The sequence below is a fragment of the Ursus americanus genome, unplaced genomic scaffold, assembly GCF_024610735.1.
Source record: "Ursus americanus isolate L20-20 unplaced genomic scaffold, mUrsAme1.1.p SCAF_104, whole genome shotgun sequence".
In the NCBI taxonomy this organism is placed as follows: domain Eukaryota; kingdom Metazoa; phylum Chordata; class Mammalia; order Carnivora; family Ursidae; genus Ursus; species Ursus americanus.
Window position 1 is genome coordinate 364,068 of NW_028273686.1, and position 6,213 is coordinate 370,280.

Below are 6,213 nucleotides of genomic sequence, written 5' to 3' on the forward strand. Positions count from 1 at the left end.
CTATCCCAAGTGGGGGTAGCCAGCTCAACAAAATGCCACACACCCAGGTGTAAGAAACAACATTGCCCAGGCATGGTATAAGCCCCTCACCTCGTCCCTGTGCTTTGGGGAGCCGGAGGGACAGCCGAGGCCCACGTACCCTGAGACCCCTTTGCAAAAAGCCGGCTTCCCACGGAGACAGTTTTCCTGAGGTGTAGACCCTCTCCCAAGTGGTTGTGGCAAGGTAAAGCCAATGCCCTCCACTTCTCTGGAAGAAACCACAGTGCCCAGGCATGTTCTAAGCCCTCCCATCCTCCCTGGGCTTCTGGCAGCAGGAGTGAAAAGAGAGGAGCAGAGCACTGGGACCCGTTTGACAAAAACCGGCTTCCCACGGGAAAGTCTTTCTCCACGTGCAGACATGCTCCCAGGTGCCTGTGGCAAGGGGAAGGAAATGCCATACACTGACCTGGAAGAGACCACAGGGCCCAGGCACAGTCTGAACCCTTCCCTCAACCCGGCGGTTTTGCTAGCAGGAGTTCAAGCCCAACGAACACAGCCCGGAGACCCCTGGGGCAAAAACGGCTTCCGACGAACAATAGGTGCTTGCTGTGGAACACCTATCTCAAGTGGGGGTAGCCAGCTCAACAAAATGCCACACACCCAGGTGTAAGAAACAACATTGTCCAGCCATGGTCTAAGCCCCTCACCTCGTCCCTGTGGTTTGGGGAGCCGGAGGGACACCCGAGGCCCACGGCCCTGAGACCCCTTTGCGAAAAGCCGGCTTCCCACGGAAACAGTTTTCCTGAGGTGCAGACCCTCTCACAAGTGGTTGTGGCAAGGTAAAGCGAATGCCCTCCACTTCTCTGGAAGAAACCACAGTGCCCAGGCATGTTCTAAGCCCTCCCATCCTCCCTGGGCCTCTGGCAGCAGGAGTGAAAAGAGAGGAGCAGAGCACTGGGACCCGTTTGACAAAAACCGGCTTCCCACGGGAAAGTCTTTCTCCACGTGCAGACATGCTCCCAGGTGCCTGTGGCAAGGGGAAGGAAATGCCATACACTGACCTGGAAGAGACCACAGGGCCCAGGCACAGTCTGAACCCTTCCCTCAACCCGGCGGTTTTGCTAGCAGGAGTTCAAGCCCAACGAACACAGCCCGGAGACCCCTGGGGCAAAAACGGCTTCCGACGAACAATAGGTGCTTGCTGTGGAACAGCTATCTGAAGTGGGGGTAGCCAGCACAACAAAATGCCACACACCCAGGTGTAAGAAACAACATTGCCCAGGCATGGTCTAAGCCCCTCACCTCGTCCCTGTGCTTTGGGGAGCCGGAGGGACACCCGAGGCCCACGGCCCTGAGACCCCTTTGCAAAAAGCCGGCTTCCCACGATAACAGTTTTCCTGAGGTGCAGACCCTCTCACAGTGGTTGTGGCAAGGTAAAGCCAATGCCCTCCACTTCTCTGGAAGAAATCACAGTGCCCACCCATGTTCTAAGCCCTCCCATCCTCCCTGGGCTTCTGGCAGCAGGAGTGAAAAGAGAGGTGCAGAGCACTGGGACCCGTTTGACAAAAACCGGCTTCCCACGGGAAAGTCTTTCTCCACGTGCAGACATGCTCCCAGGTGCCTGTGGCAAGGGGAAGGAAATGCCATACACTGACCTGGAAGAGACCACAGGGCCCAGGCACAGTCTGAACCCTTCCCTCAACCCGGCGGTTTTGCTAGCAGGAGTTCAAGCCCAACGAACACAGCCCGGAGACCCCTGGGGCAAAAACGGCTTCCGACGAACAATAGGTGCTTGCTGTGGAACACCTATCCCAAGTGGGGGTAGCCAGCTCAACAAAATGCCACACAACCAGGTGTAAGAAACAACATTGCCCAGGCATGGTCTAAGCCCCTCACCTCGTCCCTGTGCTTTGGGGAGCCGGAGGGACAGCCGAGGCCCACGGCCCTGAGACCCCTTTGCAAAAAGCCGGCTTCCCACGGAAACAGTTTTCCTGAGGTGCGAACCCTATCCCAAGTGGTTGTGGCCAGGTAAAGCCAATGCCCTCCACTTCTCTGGAAGAAACCACAGTGCCCAGCCATGTTCTAAGCCCTCCCATCCTCCCTGGGCTTCTGGCAGCAGGAGTGAAAAGAGAGGAGCAGAGCACTGGGACCCGTTTGACAAAAACCGGCTTCCCACGGGAAAGTCTTTCTCCACGTGCAGACATGCTCCCAGGTGCCTGTGGCAAGGGGAAGGAAATGCCATACACTGACCTGGAAGAGACCACAGGGCCCAGGCACAGTCTGAACCCTTCCCTCAACCCGGCGGTTTTGCTAGTAGGAGTTCAAGCCCAACGAACACAGCCCGTAGACCCCTGGGGCAAAAACGGCTTCCGACGAACAATAGGTGCTTGCTGTGGAACACCTATCCCAAGTGGGGGTAGCCAGCTCAACAAAATGCCACACACCCAGGTGTAAGAAACAACATTGCCCAGGCATGGTCTAGGCCCCTCACCTCGTCCCTGTGCTTTGGGGAGCCGGAGGGACACCCGAGCCCCACGGCCCTGAGACCCCTTTGCAAAAAGCCGGCTTCCCACGGAAACAGTTTTCCTGAGGTGTAGACCCTCTCCCAAGTGGTTGTGGCAAGGTAAAGCAAATGCCCTCCACTTCTCTGGAAGAAACCACAGTCCCCAGCCATGTTCTAAGCCCTCCCATCCTCCCTGGGCTTCTGGCAGCAGGAGTGAAAAGAGAGGAGCAGAGCACTGGGACCCGTTTGACAAAAACCGGCTTCCCACGGGAAAGTCTATCTCCACGTGCAGACATGCTCCCAGGTGCCTGTGGCAAGGGGAAGGAAATGCCATACACTGACCTGGAAGAGACCACAGGGCCCAGGCACAGTCTGAACCCTTCCCTCAACCCGGCGGTTTTGCTAGCAGGAGTTCAAGCCCAACGAACACAGCCCGGAGACCCCTGGGGCAAAAACGGCTTCCGACGAACAATAGGTGCTTGCTGTGGAACACCTATCCCAAGTGGGGGTAGCCAGCTCAACAAAATGCCACACACCCAGGTGTAAGAAACAACATTGCCCAGGCATGGTCTAAGCCCCTCACCTCGTCCCTGTGCTTTGGGGAGCCGGAGGGACACCCGAGGCCCACGGCCCTGAGACCCCTTTGCAAAAAGCCGGCTTCCCACGGAAACAGTTTTCCTGAGGTGCAGACCCTATCCCAAGTGGTTGTGGCAAGGTAAAGCCAATGCCCTCCACTTCTCTGGAAGAAACCGCAGTGCCCAGCCATGTTCTAAGCCCTCCCATCCTCCCTGGGCTTCTGGCAGCAGGAGTGAAAAGAGAGGAGCAGAGCACTGGGACCCGCTTGACAAAAACCGGCTTCCCACGGGAAAGTCTTTCTCCACGTGTAGACATGCTCCCAGGTGCCTGTGGCAAGGGGAAGGAAATGCCATACACTGACCTGGAAGAGACCGCAGGGCCCAGGCACAGTCTGAACCCTTCCCTCAACCCGGCGGTTTTGCTAGCAGGAGTTCAACCCCAACGAACACAGCCCGGAGACCCCTGGGGCAAAAACGGCTTCCGACGAACAATAGGTGCTTGCTGTGGAACACCTATCCCAAGTGGGGGTAGCCAGCTCAACAAAATGCCACACACCCAGGTGTAAGAAACAACATTGCCCAGGCATGGTCTAAGCCCCTCACCTCGTCCCTGTGCTTTGGGGAGCCGGAGGGACAGCCGAGGCCCACGGCCCTGAGACCCCTTTGCAAAAAGCCGGCTTCCCACGGAAACAGTTTTCCTGAGGTGCGAACCCTATCCCAAGTGGTTGTGGCAAGGTAAAGCCAATGCCCTCCACTTCTCTGGAAGAAACCACAGTGCCCAGCCATGTTCTAAGCCCTCCCATCCTCCCTGGGCTTCTGGCAGCAGGAGTGAAAAGAGAGGAGCAGAGCACTGGGACCCGTTTGACAAAAACCGGCTTCCCACGGGAAAGTCTTTCTCCACGTGCAGACATGCTCCCAGGTGCCTGTGGCAAGGGGAAGGAAATGCCATACACTGACCTGGAAGAGACCACAGGGCCCAGGCACAGTCTGAACCCTTCCCTCAACCCGGCGTTTTTGCTAGTAGGAGTTCAAGCCCAACGAACACAGCCCGTAGACCCCTGGGGCAAAAACGGCTTCCGACGAACAATAGGTGCTTGCTGTGGAACACCTATCCCAAGTGGGGGTAGCCAGCTCAACAAAATGCCACACACCCAGGTGTAAGAAACAACATTGCCCAGGCATGGTCTAGGCCCCTCACCTCGTCCCTGTGCTTTGGGGAGCCGGAGGGACAGCCGAGGCCCACGGCCCTGAGACCCCTTTGCAAAAAGCCGGCTTCCCACGGAAACAGTTTTCCTGAGGTGTAGACCCTCTCCCAAGTGGTTGTGGCAAGGTAAAGCAAATGCCCTCCACTTCTCTGGAAGAAACCACAGTCCCCAGCCATGTTCTAAGCCCTCCCATCCTCCCTGGGCTTCTGGCAGCAGGAGTGAAAAGAGAGGAGCAGAGCACTGGGACCCGTTTGACAAAAACCGGCTTCCCACGGGAAAGTCTATCTCCACGTGCAGACATGCTCCCAGGTGCCTGTGGCAAGGGGAAGGAAATGCCATACACTGACCTGGAAGAGACCACAGGGCCCAGGCACAGTCTGAACCCTTCCCTCAACCCGGCGGTTTTGCTAGCAGGAGTTCAAGCCCAACGAACACAGCCCGGAGACCCCTGGGGCAAAAACGGCTTCCGACGAACAATAGGTGCTTGCTGTGGAACACCTATCCCAAGTGGGGGTAGCCAGCTCAACAAAATGCCACACACCCAGGTGTAAGAAACAACATTGCCCAGGCATGGTCTAAGCCCCTCACCTCGTCCCTGTGCTTTGGGGAGCCGGAGGGACACCCGAGGCCCACGGCCCTGAGACCCCTTTGCAAAAAGCCGGCTTCCCACGGAAACAGTTTTCCTGAGGTGCAGACCCTATCCCAAGTGGTTGTGGCAAGGTAAAGCCAATGCCCTCCACTTCTCTGGAAGAAACCGCAGTGCCCAGCCATGTTCTAAGCCCTCCCATCCTCCCTGGGCTTCTGGCAGCAGGAGTGAAAAGAGAGGAGCAGAGCACTGGGACCCGCTTGACAAAAACCGGCTTCCCACGGGAAAGTCTTTCTCCACGTGTAGACATGCTCCCAGGTGCCTGTGGCAAGGGGAAGGAAATGCCATACACTGACCTGGAAGAGACCGCAGGGCCCAGGCACAGTCTGAACCCTTCCCTCAACCCGGCGGTTTTGCTAGCAGGAGTTCAAGCCCAACGAACACAGCCCGGAGACCCCTGGGGCAAAAACGGCTTCCGACAAACAATAGGTGCTTGCTGTGGAACACCTATCCCAAGTGGGGGTAGCCAGCTCAACAAAATGCCACACACCCAGGTGTAAGAAACAACATTGCCCAGGCATGGTCTAAGCCCCTCACCTCGTCCCTGTGCTTTGGGGAGTCGGAGGGACAGCCGAGGCCCACGGCCCTGAGAACCCTTTGCAAAAAGCCGGCTTCCCACGGAGACAGTTTTCCTGAGGTGTAGACCCTCTCCCAAGTGGTTGTGGCAAGGTAAAGCAAATGCCCTCCACTTCTCTGGAAGAAACCACAGTCCCCAGCCATGTTCTAAGCCCTCCCATCCTCCCTGGGCTTCTGGCAGCAGGAGTGAAAAGAGAGGAGTAGAGCACTGGGACCCGTTTGACAAAAACCGGCTTCCCACGGGAAAGTCTTTCTCCACGTGCAGACATGCTCCCAGGTGCCTGTGGCAAGGGGAAGGAAATGCCATACACTGACCTGGAAGAGACCACAGGGCCCAGGCACAGTCTGAACCCTTCCCTCAACCCGGCGGTTTTGCTAGCAGGAGTTCAAGCCCAACGAACACAGCCCGGAGACCCCTGGGGCAAAAACGGCTTCCGACGAACAATAGGTGCTTGCTGTGGAACACCTATCCCAAGTGGGGGTAGCCAGCTCAACAAAATGCCACACACCCAGGTGTAAGAAACAACATTGCCCAGGCATGGTCTAAGCCCCTCACCTCGTCCCTGTGCTTTGGGGAGCCGGAGGGACACCCGAGGCCCACGGCCCTGAGACCCCTTTGCAAAAAGCCGGCTTCCCACGGAAACAGTTTTCCTGAGGTGCAGACCCTATCCCAAGTGGTTGTGGCAAGGTAAAGCCAATGCCCTCCACTTCTCTGGAAGAAACCGCAGT